This window comes from Phyllobates terribilis, unplaced genomic scaffold, assembly GCF_046119375.1.
Source record: "Phyllobates terribilis strain yellow unplaced genomic scaffold, ASM4611937v1 Scaffold_1__5_contigs__length_1240528914, whole genome shotgun sequence".
Classification (NCBI taxonomy): domain Eukaryota; kingdom Metazoa; phylum Chordata; class Amphibia; order Anura; family Dendrobatidae; genus Phyllobates; species Phyllobates terribilis.
Genome location: NW_027362761.1, coordinates 757,729,505 through 757,745,829, shown reverse-complemented (window position 1 = coordinate 757,745,829; position 16,325 = coordinate 757,729,505).

The window sequence follows — 16,325 nt, the reverse complement described above, 5'->3', positions numbered from 1 at the left end:
AGGTCAGTATAGATGGACTAATAGAGAAAGTCCGACACACTGCTAGAAGGCCAAATATTTTTTCAGAGCTAGATGCAGAAAAAAATTATATTCAGTTTGCAACCTGATGGAGGTCTGTATAGATGGATTAATATAACAAGACCCACACACAGCTAGAAGCCCAATATTTTTTCAGAGGTAGATGCAGAAAAAAATATATTCAGTTTGCAACCTGATGGAGGTCAGTATAGATGGACTAATACAAGTCCCACACACAGCTAGAAGCCCAAATATTTTTTCAGAGGTACTGTAGATGCAGATAAAAATTATTTTGAATTTGCAACCTGATGGAGGTCAGTATAGATGGACTAATAGAGAAAGTCCGACACACTGCTAGAAGGCCAAATATTTTTTCAGAGGTACTGTAGATGCAGATAAAAATTATTTTTAATTTGCAACCTGATGGAGGTCAGTATAGATGGACTAATAGAGAAAGTCCGACACACTACTAGAAGGCCAAATATTTTTTCAGAGCTAGATGCAGAAAAAAATTATATTCAGTTTGCAACCTGATGGAGGTCAGTATAGATGGACTAATACAACAAGTCCCACACACAGCTAGAAGCCCAATATTTTTTCAGAGGTAGATGCAGAAAAAAATATATTCAGTTTGCAACCTGATGGAGGTCAGTATAGATGGACTAATACAACAAGTCCCACACACAGCTAGAAGCCCAATATTTTTTCAGAGGTAGATGCAGAAAAAAATATATTCAGTTTGCAACCTGATGGAGGTCAATATAGATGGACTAATACAACAAGTCCCACACACAGCTAGAAGCTCAAATATTTTTTCAGAGGTACTGTAGATGCAGATAAAAATTATTTTGAATTTGCAACCTGATGGAGGTCAGTATAGATGGACTAATAGAGAAAGTCCGACACACTGCTAGAAGGCCAAATATTTTTTCAGAGCTAGATGCAGAAAAAAATTATATTCAGTTTGCAACCTGATGGAGGTCTGTATAGATGGATTAATATAACAAGACCCACACACAGCTAGAAGCCCAATATTTTTTCAGAGGTAGATGCAGAAAAAAATATATTCAGTTTGCAACCTGATGGAGGTCAGTATAGATGGACTAATACAAGTCCCACACACAGCTAGAAGCCCAAATATTTTTTCAGAGGTACTGTAGATGCAGATAAAAATTATTTTGAATTTGCAACCTGATGGAGGTCAGTATTGATGGACTAATAGAGAAAGTCCGACACACTGCTAGAAGGCCAAATATTTTTTCAGAGGTACTGTAGATGCAGATAAAAATTATTTTTAATTTGCAACCTGATGGAAGTCAGTATAGATGGACTAATAGAGAAAGTCCGACACACTACTAGAAGGCCAAATATTTTTTCAGAGCTAGATGCAGAAAAAAATTATATTCAGTTTGCAACCTGATGGAGGTCAGTATAGATGGACTAATACAACAAGTCCCACACACAGCTAGAAGCCCAATATTTTTTCAGAGGTAGATGCAGAAAAAAATATATTCAGTTTGCAACCTGATGGAGGTCAGTATAGATGGACTAATACAACAAGTCCCACACACAGCTAGAAGCCCAATATTTTTTCAGAGGTAGATGCAGAAAAAAATATATTCAGTTTGCAACCTGATGGAGGTCAGTATAGATGGACTAATACAACAAGTCCCACACACAGCTAGAAGCCCAAATATTTTTTCAGAGGTACTGTAGATGCAGATAAAAATTATTTTGAATTTGCAACCTGATGGAGGTCAGTATAGATGGACTAATAGAGAAAGTCCGACACACTGCTAGAAGGCCAAATATTTTTTCAGAGCTAGATGCAGAAAAAAATTATATTCAGTTTGCAACCTGATGGAGGTCTGTATAGATGGATTAATAGAACAAGACCCACACACAGCTAGAAGCCCAATATTTTTTCAGAGGTAGATGCAGAAAAAAATATATTCAGTTTTCAACCTGATGGAGGTCAGTATAGATGGACTAATACACCAAGTCCCAGACACAGCTAGAAGCCCAAATATTTTTTCAGAGGTACTGTAGATGCAGATAAAAATTATTTTGAATTTGCAACCTGATGGAGGTCAGTATAGATGGACTAATAGAGAAAGTCCGACACACTGCTAGAAGGCCAAATATTTTTTCAGAGGTACTGTAGATGCAGATAAAAATTATTTTTAATTTGCAACCTGATGGAGGTCAGTATAGATGGACTAATAGAGAAAGTCCGACACACTACTAGAAGGCCAAATATTTTTTCAGAGCTAGATGCAGAAAAAAATTATATTCAGTTTGCAACCTGATGGAGGTCAGTATAGATGGACTAATACAACAAGTCCCACACACAGCTAGAAGCCCAATATTTTTTCAGAGGTAGATGCAGAAAAAAATATATTCAGTTTGCAACCTGATGGAGGTCAGTATAGATGGACTAATACAACAAGTCCCACACACAGCTAGAAGCCCAAATATTTTTTCAGAGGTACTGTAGATGCAGATAAAAATTATTTTGAATTTGCAACCTGATGGAGGTCAGTATAGATGGACTAATAGAGAAAGTCCGACACACTGATAGAAGGCCAAATATTTTTTCAGAGCTAGATGCAGAAAAAAATTATATTCAGTTTGCAACCTGATGGAGGTCTGTATAGATGGATTAATAGAACAAGACCCACACACAGCTAGAAGCCCAATATTTTTTCAGAGGTAGATGCAGAAAAAAATATATTCAGTTTGCAACCTGATGGAGGTCAGTATAGATGGACTAATACAACAAGTCCCACACACAGCTAGAAGCCCAAATATTTTTTCAGAGGTACTGTAGATGCAGATAAAAATTATTTTGAATTTGCAACCTGATGGAGGTCAGTATAGATGGACTAATAGAGAAAGTCCGACACACTGCTAGAAGGCCAAATATTTTTTCAGAGCTAGATGCAGAAAAAAATTATATTCAGTTTGCAACCTGATGGAGGTCAGTATAGATGGACTAATACAACAAGTCCCACACACAGCTAGAAGCCCAAATATTTTTTCAGAGGTACTGTAGATGCAGATAAAAATTATTTTTAATTTGCAACCTGATGGAGGTCAGTATAGATGGACTAATAGAGAAAGTCCAACACACTGCTAGAAGGCCAAATATTTTTTCAGAGCTAGATGCAGAAAAAAATTAGATTCAGTTTGCAACCTGATGGAGGTCTGTATAGATGGATTAATTGAACAAGACCTACACACAGCTAGAAGCCCAATATTTTTTCAGAGGTAGATGCAGAAAAAAATATATTCAGTTTGCAACCTGATGGAGGTCAGTATAGATGGACTAATACAACAAGTCCCACACACAGCTAGAAGCCCAATATTTTTTCAGAGGTAGATGCAGAAAAAAATATATTCAGTTTGCAACCTGATGGAGGTCAGTATAGATGGACTAATACAACAAGTCCCAAACACAGCTAGAAGCCCAATATTTTTTCAGAGGTAGATGCAGAAAAAAATATATTCAGTTTGCAACCTGATGGAGGTCAGTATAGATGGACTAATACAACAAGTCCCACACACAGCTAGAAGCCCAAATATTTTTTCAGAGGTACTGTAGATGCAGATAAAAATTATTTTGAATTTGCAACCTGATGGAGGTCAGTATAGATGGACTAATAGAGAAAGTCCGACACACTGCTAGAAGGCCAAATATTTTTTCAGAGCTAGATGCAGAAAAAAATTAGATTCAGTTTGCAACCTGATGGAGGTCTGTATAGATGGATTAATAGAACAAGACCTACACACAGCTAGAAGCCCAATATTTTTTCAGAGGTAGATGCAGAAAAAAATATATTCAGTTTGCAACCTGATGGAGGTCAGTATAGATGGACTAATACAACAAGTCCCACACACAGTTAGAAGCCCAATATTTTTTCAGAGGTAGATGCAGAAAAAAATATATTCAGTTTGCAACCTGATGGAGGTCAGTATAGATGGACTAATACAACAAGTCCCACACACAGCTAGAAGCCCAATATTTTTTCAGAGGTAGATGCAGAAAAAAATATATTCAGTTTGCAACCTGATGGAGGTCAGTATAGATGGACTAATACAACAAGTCCCACACACAGCTAGAAGCCCAAATATATTTTCAGAGGTACTGTAGATGCAGATAAAAATTATTTTGAATTTGCAACCTGATGGAGGTCAGTATAGATGGACTAATAGAGAAAGTCCGACACACTGCTAGAAGGCCAAATATTTTTTCAGAGGTACTGTAGATGCAGATAAAAATTATTTTGAATTTGCAACCTGATGGAGGTCAGTATAGATGGACTAATAGAGAAAGTCCGACACACTACTAGAAGGCCAAATATTTTTTCAGAGCTAGATGCAGAAAAAAATTATATTCAGTTTGCAACCTGATGGAGGTCAGTATAGATGGACTAATACAACAAGTCCCACACACAGCTAGAAGCCCAATATTTTTTCAGAGGTAGATGCAGAAAAAAATTATATTCAGTTTGCAACCTGATGGAGGTCAGTATAGATGGACTAATACAACAAGTCCCACACACAGCTAGAAGCCCAAATATTTTTTCAAAGGTACTGTAGATGCAGATAAAAATTATTTTGAATTTGCAACCTGATGGAGGTCAGTATAGATGGACTAATAGAGAAAGTCCGACACACTGCTAGAAGGCCAAATATTTTTTCAGAGCTAGATGCAGAAAAAAATTATATTCAGTTTGCAACCTGATGGAGGTCTGTATAGATGGATTAATAGAACAAGACCCACACACAGCTAGAAGCCCAATATTTTTTCAGAGGTAGATGCAGAAAAAAATATATTCAGTTTGCAACCTGATGGAGGTCAGTATAGATGGACTAACAGAGAAAGTCCCACACACTACTAGAAGGCCAAATATTTTTTCAGAGCTAGATGCAGAAAAAAATTATATTCAGTTTGCAACCTGATGGAGGTCTGTATAGATGGATTAATAGAACAAGACCCACACACAGCTAGAAGCCCAATATTTTTTCAGCGGTAGATGCAGAAAAAAATATATTCAGTTTGCAACCTGATGGAGGTCAGTATAGATGGACTAATACAACAAGTCCCACACACAGCTAGAAGCCCAAATATTTTTTCAGAGGTACTGTAGATGCAGATAAAAATTATTTTGAATTTGCAACCTGATGGAGGTCAGTATAGATGGACTAATAGAGAAAGTCCGACACACTGCTAGAAGGCCAAATATTTTTTCAGAGGTACTGTAGATGCAGATAAAAATTATTTTTAATTTGCAACCTGATGGAGGTCAGTATAGATGGACTAATAGAGAAAGTCCGACACACTACTAGAAGGCCAAACATTTTTTCAGAGCTAGATGCAGAAAAAAATTATATTCAGTTTGCAACCTGATGGAGGTCAGTATAGATGGACTAATACAACAAGTCCCACACACAGCTAGAAGCCCAATATTTTTTCAGAGGTAGATGCAGAAAAAAATATATTCAGTTTGCAACCTGATGGAGGTCAGTATAGATGGACTAATACAACAAGTCCCACACACAGCTAGAAGCCCAATATTTTTTCAGAGGTAGATGCAGAAAAAAATATATTCAGTTTGCAACCTGATGGAGGTCAATATAGATGGACTAATACAACAAGTCCCACACACAGCTAGAAGCTCAAATATTTTTTCAGAGGTACTGTAGATGCAGATAAAAATTATTTTGAATTTGCAACCTGATGGAGGTCAGTATAGATGGACTAATAGAGAAAGTCCGACACACTGCTAGAAGGCCAAATATTTTTTCAGAGCTAGATGCAGAAAAAAATTATATTCAGTTTGCAACCTGATGGAGGTCTGTATAGATGGATTAATATAACAAGACCCACACACAGCTAGAAGCCCAATATTTTTTCAGAGGTAGATGCAGAAAAAAATATATTCAGTTTGCAACCTGATGGAGGTCAGTATAGATGGACTAATACAAGTCCCACACACAGCTAGAAGCCCAAATATTTTTTCAGAGGTACTGTAGATGCAGATAAAAATTATTTTGAATTTGCAACCTGATGGAGGTCAGTATAGATGGACTAATAGAGAAAGTCCGACACACTGCTAGAAGGCCAAATATTTTTTCAGAGGTACTGTAGATGCAGATAAAAATTATTTTTAATTTGCAACCTGATGGAGGTCAGTATAGATGGACTAATAGAGAAAGTCCGACACACTACTAGAAGGCCAAATATTTTTTCAGAGCTAGATGCAGAAAAAAATTATATTCAGTTTGCAACCTGATGGAGGTCAGTATAGATGGACTAATACAACAAGTCCCACACACAGCTAGAAGCCCAATATTTTTTCAGAGGTAGATGCAGAAAAAAATATATTCAGTTTGCAACCTGATGGAGGTCAGTATAGATGGACTAATACAACAAGTCCCACACACAGCTAGAAGCCCAATATTTTTTCAGAGGTAGATGCAGAAAAAAATATATTCAGTTTGCAACCTGATGGAGGTCAATATAGATGGACTAATACAACAAGTCCCACACACAGCTAGAAGCTCAAATATTTTTTCAGAGGTACTGTAGATGCAGATAAAAATTATTTTGAATTTGCAACCTGATGGAGGTCAGTATAGATGGACTAATAGAGAAAGTCCGACACACTGCTAGAAGGCCAAATATTTTTTCAGAGCTAGATGCAGAAAAAAATTATATTCAGTTTGCAACCTGATGGAGGTCTGTATAGATGGATTAATATAACAAGACCCACACACAGCTAGAAGCCCAATATTTTTTCAGAGGTAGATGCAGAAAAAAATATATTCAGTTTGCAACCTGATGGAGGTCAGTATAGATGGACTAATACAAGTCCCACACACAGCTAGAAGCCCAAATATTTTTTCAGAGGTACTGTAGATGCAGATAAAAATTATTTTGAATTTGCAACCTGATGGAGGTCAGTATAGATGGACTAATAGAGAAAGTCCGACACACTGCTAGAAGGCCAAATATTTTTTCAGAGGTACTGTAGATGCAGATAAAAATTATTTTTAATTTGCAACCTGATGGAAGTCAGTATAGATGGACTAATAGAGAAAGTCCGACACACTACTAGAAGGCCAAATATTTTTTCAGAGCTAGATGCAGAAAAAAATTATATTCAGTTTGCAACCTGATGGAGGTCAGTATAGATGGACTAATACAACAAGTCCCACACACAGCTAGAAGCCCAATATTTTTTCAGAGGTAGATGCAGAAAAAAATATATTCAGTTTGCAACCTGATGGAGGTCAGTATAGATGGACTAATACAACAAGTCCCACACACAGCTAGAAGCCCAATATTTTTTCAGAGGTAGATGCAGAAAAAAATATATTCAGTTTGCAACCTGATGGAGGTCAGTATAGATGGACTAATACAACAAGTCCCACACACAGCTAGAAGCCCAAATATTTTTTCAGAGGTACTGTAGATGCAGATAAAAATTATTTTGAATTTGCAACCTGATGGAGGTCAGTATAGATGGACTAATAGAGAAAGTCCGACACACTGCTAGAAGGCCAAATATTTTTTCAGAGCTAGATGCAGAAAAAAATTATATTCAGTTTGCAACCTGATGGAGGTCTGTATAGATGGATTAATAGAACAAGACCCACACACAGCTAGAAGCCCAATATTTTTTCAGAGGTAGATGCAGAAAAAAATATATTCAGTTTGCAACCTGATGGAGGTCAGTATAGATGGACTAATACAACAAGTCCCACACACAGCTAGAAGCCCAAATATTTTTTCAGAGGTACTGTAGATGCAGATAAAAATTATTTTGAATTTGCAACCTGATGGAGGTCAGTATAGATGGACTAATAGAGAAAGTCCGACACACTGCTAGAAGGCCAAATATTTTTTCAGAGGTACTGTAGATGCAGATAAAAATTATTTTTAATTTGCAACCTGATGGAGGTCAGTATAGATGGACTAATAGAGAAAGTCCGACACACTACTAGAAGGCCAAATATTTTTTCAGAGCTAGATGCAGAAAAAAATTATATTCAGTTTGCAACCTGATGGAGGTCAGTATAGATGGACTAATACAACAAGTCCCACACACAGCTAGAAGCCCAATATTTTTTCAGAGGTAGATGCAGAAAAAAATATATTCAGTTTGCAACCTGATGGAGGTCAGTATAGATGGACTAATACAACAAGTCCCACACACAGCTAGAAGCCCAATATTTTTTCAGAGGTAGATGCAGAAAAAAATATATTCAGTTTGCAACCTGATGGAGGTCAGTATAGATGGACTAATACAACAAGTCCCACACACAGCTAGAAGCCCAAATATTTTTTCAGAGGTACTGTAGATGCAGATAAAAATTATTTTGAATTTGCAACCTGATGGAGGTCAGTACAGATGGACTAATAGAGAAAGTCCAACACACTGCTAGAAGGCCAAATATTTTTTCAGAGCTCGATGCAGAAAAAAATTATATTCAGTTTGCAACCTGATGGAGGTCTGTATAGATGGATTAATAGAACAAGACCCACACACAGCTAGAAGCCCAATATTTTTTCAGAGGTAGATGCAGAAAAAAATATATTCAGTTTGCAACCTGATGGAGGTCAGTATAGATGGACTAATACAACAAGTCCCACACACAGCTAGAAGCCCAATATTTTTTCAGAGGTAGATGCAGAAAAAATATATTCAGTTTGCAACCTGATGGAGGTCAGTATAGATGGACTAATACAACAAGTCCCACACACAGGTAGAAGCCCAATATTTTTTCAGAGGTAGATGCAGAAAAAAATATATTCAGTTTGCAACCTGATGGAGGTCAGTATAGATGGACTAATACAACAAGTCCCACACACAGCTAGAAGCCCAAATATTTTTTTCAGAGGTACTGTAGATGCAGATAAAAATTATTTTGAATTTGCAACCTGATGGAGGTCAGTATAGATGGACTAATAGAGAAAGTCCGACACACTGCTAGAAGGCCAAATATTTTTTCAGAGCTAGATGCAGAAAAAAATTATATTCAGTTTGCAACCTGATGGAGGTCTGTATAGATGGATTAATAGAACAAGACCCACACACAGCTAGAAGCCCAATATTTTTTCAGAGGTAGATGCAGAAAAAAATATATTCAGTTTGCAACCTGATGGAGGTCAGTATAGATGGACTAATACAACAAGTCCCACACACAGCTAGAAGCCCAATATTTTTTCAGAGGTAGATGCAGAAAAAATATATTCAGTTTGCAACCTGATGGAGGTCAGTATAGATGGACTAATACAACAAGTCCCACACACAGCTAGAAGCCCAATATTTTTTCAGAGGTAGATGCAGAAAAAAATATATTCAGTTTGCAACCTGATGGAGGTCAGTATAGATGGACTAATACAACAAGTCCCACACACAGCTAGAAGCCCAAATATTTTTTTCAGAGGTACTGTAGATGCAGATAAAAATTATTTTGAATTTGCAACCTGATGGAGGTCAGTATAGATGGACTAATAGAGAAAGTCCGACACACTGCTAGAAGGCCAAATATTTTTTCAGAGGTACTGTAGATGCAGATAAAAATTATTTTTAATTTGCAACCTGATGGAGGTCAGTATAGATGGACTAATAGAGAAAGTCCGACACACTACTAGAAGGCCAAATATTTTTTCAGAGCTAGATGCAGAAAAAAATTATATTCAGTTTGCAACCTGATGGAGGTCAGTATAGATGGACAAATACAACAAGTCCCACACACAGCTAGAAGCCCAATATTTTTTCAGAGGTAGATGCAGAAAAAAATATATTCAGTTTGCAACCTGATGGAGGTCAGTATAGATGGACTAATACAACAAGTCCCACACACAGCTAGAAGCCCAATATTTTTTCAGAGGTAGATGCAGAAAAAAATATATTCAGTTTGCAACCTGATGGAGGTCAGTATAGATGGACTAATACAACAAGTCCCACACACAGCTAGAAGCCCAAATATTTTTTCAGAGGTACTGTAGATGCAGATAAAAATTATTTTGAATTTGCAACCTGATGGAGGTCAGTATAGATGGACTAATAGAGAAAGTCCGACACACTGCTAGAAGGCCAAATATTTTTTCAGAGCTAGATGCAGAAAAAAATTAGATTCAGTTTGCAACCTGATGGAGGTCTGTATAGATGGATTAATAGAACAAGACCCACACACAGCTAGAAGCCCAATATTTTTTCAGAGGTAGATGCAGAAAAAAATATATTCAGTTTGCAACCTGATGGAGGTCAGTATAGATGGACTAATACAACAAGTCCCACACACAGCTAGAAGCCCAAATATTTTTTCAGAGGTACTGTAGATGCAGATAAAAATTATTTTGAATTTGCAACCTGATGGAGGTCAGTATAGATGGACTAATAGAGAAAGTCCGACACACTGCTAGAAGGCCAAATATTTTTTCAGAGGTACTGTAGATGCAGATAAAAATTATTTTTAATTTGCAACCTGATGGAGGTCAGTATAGATGGACTAATAGAGAAAGTCCGACACACTACTAGAAGGCCAAATATTTTTTCAGAGCTAGATGCAGAAAAAAATTATATTCAGTTTGCAACCTGATGGAGGTCAGTATAGATGGACTAATACAACAAGTCCCACACACAGCTAGAAGCCCAATATTTTTTCAGAGGTAGATGCAGAAAAAAATATATTCAGTTTGCAACCTGATGGAGGTCAGTATAGATGGACTAATACAACAAGTCCCACACACAGCTAGAAGCCCAATATTTTTTCAGAGGTAGATGCAGAAAAAAATATATTCAGTTTGCAACCTGATGGAGGTCAGTATAGATGGACTAATACAACAAGTCCCACACACAGCTAGAAGCCCAAATATTTTTTCAGAGGTACTGTAGATGCAGATAAAAATTATTTTGAATTTGCAACCTGATGGAGGTCAGTATAGATGGACTAATAGAGAAAGTCCGACACACTGCTAGAAGGCCAAATATTTTTTCAGAGCTAGATGCAGAAAAAAATTATATTCAGTTTGCAACCTGATGGAGGTCTGTATAGATGGATTAATAGAACAAGACCCACACACAGCTAGAAGCCCAATATTTTTTCAGAGGTAGATGCAGAAAAAAATATATTCAGTTTGCAACCTGATGGAGGTCAGTATAGATGGACTAATACAACAAGTCCCACACACAGCTAGAAGCCCAAATATTTTTTCAGAGGTACTGTAGATGCAGATAAAAATTATTTTGAATTTGCAACCTGATGGAGGTCAGTATAGATGGACTAATAGAGAAAGTCCGACACACTGCTAGAAGGCCAAATATTTTTTCAGAGGTACTGTAGATGCAGATAAAAATTATTTTTAATTTGCAACCTGATGGAGGTCAGTATAGATGGACTAATAGAGAAAGTCCGATACACTACTAGAAGGCCAAATATTTTTTCAGAGCTAGATGCAGAAAAAAATTATATTCAGTTTGCAACCTGATGGAGGTCAGTATAGATGGACTAATACAAGTCCCACACACAGCTAGAAGCCCAATATTTTTTCAGAGGTAGATGCAGAAAAAAATATATTCAGTTTGCAACCTGATGGAGGTCAGTATAGATGGACTAATACAACAAGTCCCACACACAGCTAGAAGCCCAATATTTTTTCAGAGGTAGATGCAGAAAAAAATATATTCAGTTTGCAACCTGATGGAGGTCAGTATAGATGGACTAATACAACAAGTCCCACACACAGCTAGAAGCCCAAATATTTTTTCAGAGGTACTGTAGATGCAGATAAAAATTATTTTGAATTTGCAACCTGATGGAGGTCAGTATAGATGGACTAATAGAGAAAGTCCCACACACCGCTAGAAGGCCAAATATTTTTTCAGAGCTAGATGCAGAAAAAAATTAGATTCAGTTTGCAACCTGATGGAGGTCAGTATAGATGGACTAATAGAATGATGCTATGCCCAAAAGATTTTACTTCACTAGGTGCAGTAAAAAAATTGGTATTCTATACACAGGTGGTATATCTTGCAACACAGATAGGCTACTCCACTGACTAACACACTCTGCAATAGGCCAAAAAGGATTAGCTTTGCTAAATTCAGCCAAATGCTGTGAAAAAAACTTGCACAGCACTGGCACAGACCTGCCTGGCAAAAACTGATAGGAACTGATGTAACCTAGTCCTGAAAAGGACTCCAATTACAATTAGTCTTTACTCCCACAACCTATCTATTTAAGAGCACAGACCTGCCTGATAAAAGTCGTAGGAAATGCTGTAACCTAGTCCTTAAAAGGACTGCAATCACAACTATTCCCTACTCCCAAGCTATCTGTAGATTTGTGCGAAAATTGGCTTGAAATTAACAAGGTATAGCGCACACAGCAACAGCGGTGCCGTCTAACACGCAGCTGCAGCAGTGAGAAAATGGTGGCGACGGGGAAAATGGCTTGGTCTTATAGGGCAAGGACATGTGACATACACTGCCAATGACACATGCCCTTGCTTGTGTGAAAAAAAGCACTTCGCTCCGTGTGTGCGCTGCTGATAGGCTGACAGATTGCACCTCCCCACTGTAAATGCGGGAAAGAGAAAAAAAAATGGAGATCTTCATTGTTCCTGCAGAGATCCATCCCCTGCCCCTCCCCCCACCCCGCTGTACACTCAAACTGCGTATTAACATTAATTTTCATCATTACTGAGAAAAAATCCAGTTATGATTTTGGTGCACGAACAGTTATCGAACATAACCTCGAACAGCCGAATTTTTCTCAAATTGTTCGTGTTCGCCAAACGGCTCGAACACCGCCCAAAACAGCTCGAATTTGAGATTGGCGAACAGTTCGAGTAGAACAACGCTCATCTCTAACCTTGAGGGGTGCAGTTTTTAGAATGGTGTCACTTTCGGGTATTTTCTCTCATATAGACCCATATGAAGTACAGTATGTCACAAAAATGCGTATGCGATTAATGTCTGGAGTTTTTTATGGATTTGCAATAAAGAAGATTTTTTTATGAGGACCCAGTGCTGGATGTACCTTCCTTTTCTCTTCATTGTTCCTTGCTATACTACAAGACGTCCGTGCAGAGGAGATCCTCAGTCCATGGGTGAGCTGAATACCAGGTTACTGCAAGGTTTCCTATGACTTTCACAGCAAGGACTACCCCCGAACACTCCAGTGGTGCCCAGAAAAAGTGCGTAAAGAATGCAGAGAGTATATGCAAGCATAAATGTAGAATGAACTGCGGCACTCACTGGTATGCCAGAATTCAGACCTTATTCCAAAAACATAGATGTCCAGCGAGGTGGCATGTGGAATACTTTAGAATATGCAGACAACTGTTTCACGCACCACTGTTTCCTGGTGTGAATGGCAGAGGACATTTACCTCATGCATCACCTGCACATTAGAATGGATTTTGATTCCCCATTACGAAATTTAAACGGAATCTGTCACCAGGATTTTGTTATCTAATCTGAGAGCAGCATAATGACATAGAGACATTGATTACAGTGATGTATCACTTACTGGGCTGCTTAGTGTAGTTTTTTTAATAAAATCATTGTTTTACCAGCAGTAGATTAATACCAGAGGACTAATAAACCTGCTACCATGTAGCCCTATGACTCACCCACTACTGATTGGCAGCTTTCTGCCTATGCACAGTGTACACAAAAAAGCTGTCAATTAGTGGTGTGGGCGGGGTTATACAGAGCTCAGCATTCAGAGAACTGCTAGAACTGCAGCAGAAGAAACCGTTTTTAAACAAGACTGTGGCATCCAGTAAAATAAGTCATACATTGTTGGAATCAGGTCTCTGCCCTTACATTGTGCTGCTCTTAGAGGGGGTAGCAAAAGCCTGTTAGCAGATTCTCTTTAAAATATTCACTTTTCCCCAGATAAAAATGTTAAACAACTGAAGTGGAGTCAACCTTGTGAAGTGCTCGGTAATAGACCAGATTACCTTCTTTGGACTCCACTTTCCCATTTCTCTTAATACAGCCTTACTTTTGAAATTATTTAGCTTTAAAGTGCAGAAATAAGAAAACTATAAAACCCAAGGCATCCGGCTTGGAACCCTGCAAAGCATTTGTCAGCATTGTGCATTTCACTTCTGCACCATTTACACAACCCAACAGGGTTTGATTTTTTATTAGGACTTTAAAATGTTCAATCTCATGCACACGTTTGTGTTTTTTTCCTGATTGAAAACTGCAGCGTTTTTGACATCTCCAGCATGTCATTTCTTTCAGCGTTTTTACAACTTTTCTGCAGAGTTTTTTCACTCATGGAAAACAAAGAGAAAGTGCGAAAATGCTGCAGCAAACATATTTTGCAGAGTCATTTTTTGCTGTGATTTTGGTGAATAAATCAAGTTTTATTAAACATGTATCATAGACAAATCATGTAATTGTGGCGCCCCTGCTGCGCATTGGTGCCACAGATCCTAGAGGGGTGCATGGATGGATTCCTCCACAAGAGGCCCTCATAACATTCACACACCTCCACCTTCCACCTCAGACCACCAGAGGGAGCCCGGAGAGGGATATAAATAGGGAAGGTGGAGCTAGGCAGTCAGTCTGGAGAACAGTTTCCTCAGGGAACAGAGCTAGTTCCAGCCTGTGAGAATCCAGCCTGTAGAAGGAAGCCTGTTGAGAGGAGCTCCTGCAGAAGCCATCCTGCAGTGGAGCACAGTCCAGACTCATTGAGCTCAGGTTAGTGAGCCTAAGTCGTGCCGACGCCATAAGAGCGGTGAAGAGTAGCGAGGCCTACTGCCAGTGTGAAGCCTAGTGAGGGCCCGAGCGTGGCCAAAGGCAAGTGGAGTAGCGAGCTACATAGGGGGCAGAGGAGCTTAACCAGCTCACCCCACAACCATATACCGGACACCGGGTCCACGTCTGCAAGGATCTCTAGGACCAGCAGAAACAACCGGAATCCCTGGTGAACTACATGTCCCAGGAACACCACAAGCTGACTGTAATACCAGGGTCAGGAGTCACTGAGGCCCAAAATACCAGGGAGTGTGAACTCCAACCGAAGGCCCTACCACTAAGTCAGCTGGTGCAAGACAGAGACCAAGTTAGGCCTAGCTAGAGGCAGATCATAAACTTGATAGGAAAAGGCAAGAGACAGGAGGCCCCACTCACTGGGGAGAGTCCTGATATGCACCATTCACCCTACAGTGCCCTGGATCGTGACTGAAACACCACCAGTAAAGGTACTGAAGTGAACTGTCGTGTGTGTGCCTATTCTTCCTCCGACCCAGCTGGGTCCCCTCTGTCCTGCATCCCCTCTTCTACGCTGCCCTGAGGCTCCGCTCTACCTGTGGGGAGCCGCACCATCTTAGTTGCCTGATCACCGGCCTCAGAGGACTGTAGCAGCGCTGGTGATCCTCACCAGACACCACAGGTGGCATCACAAACTCTTTCCTATCCCATATACCTATTCCCCATTCCTTCTTCCTTTTTTAAGAGTGACCCCAGGGTACGACCCTGGGAGCTGGCCACCGCGGCATCCCCCAAGAATAACAACAAGGCCCGGGCACCGAGTCGCCCCCATCCCCTGGGCGCGTCATAATCACACATGTAATCTTCACCCAAACAAGTAACAAAAACGTGCCTAAAAGAGCAACACAAATGTAGGAAAATCTGTATTTTGAACGCAGTGTTTTTACTGGCAAGACAGGTTTTGACTGCAGAAAAAGAAACCTGCAAAATTTCTGCATGTGATCATAGCCTAAATGTAAATTGCACAAATAAGTAAACTAGAAAATGTAAAACAACTGGATCAGAGCCCTGCAAATAACCTAAAATCTATGAAGAAGTGATGCCTTCTCAAGATAAATATTTAATATTGCCATCTCTTGAAGATGCATCCTGCAAAATTAAGCATTATCCATCTGTCTCCTAAGCTACTTGATATTTGTTTCATGGTGAATACAGGGTGTATAAGTAAAGAAGAAATACTACTGGAGCCATTTATGTTCCCAGTCCTTGGTAGAGGCACAAGGTTTCTATTGGGGAACTTCACCCGACCCCCCAAAAATCATTAAATAATATTTTTACAAAAATTTAGAATTTCGTTAAAGAAAATTGCTTTAACGGAATATCAAGAATTTTTTTCCCTTTGTTCCCTGCCATGTGCAGGGGCTTAGTCTTGTGTAGCATGGCGTGAAGCGGTAGCCGAGGGCGAGTCGCTTGTCTCCAATTACGCCCTGGCACGCTACATGAAAGTGAGGGTCTGAGCTGGGTGTGTGTACTTGTGCTGTAAGGGCCTTATGCCGA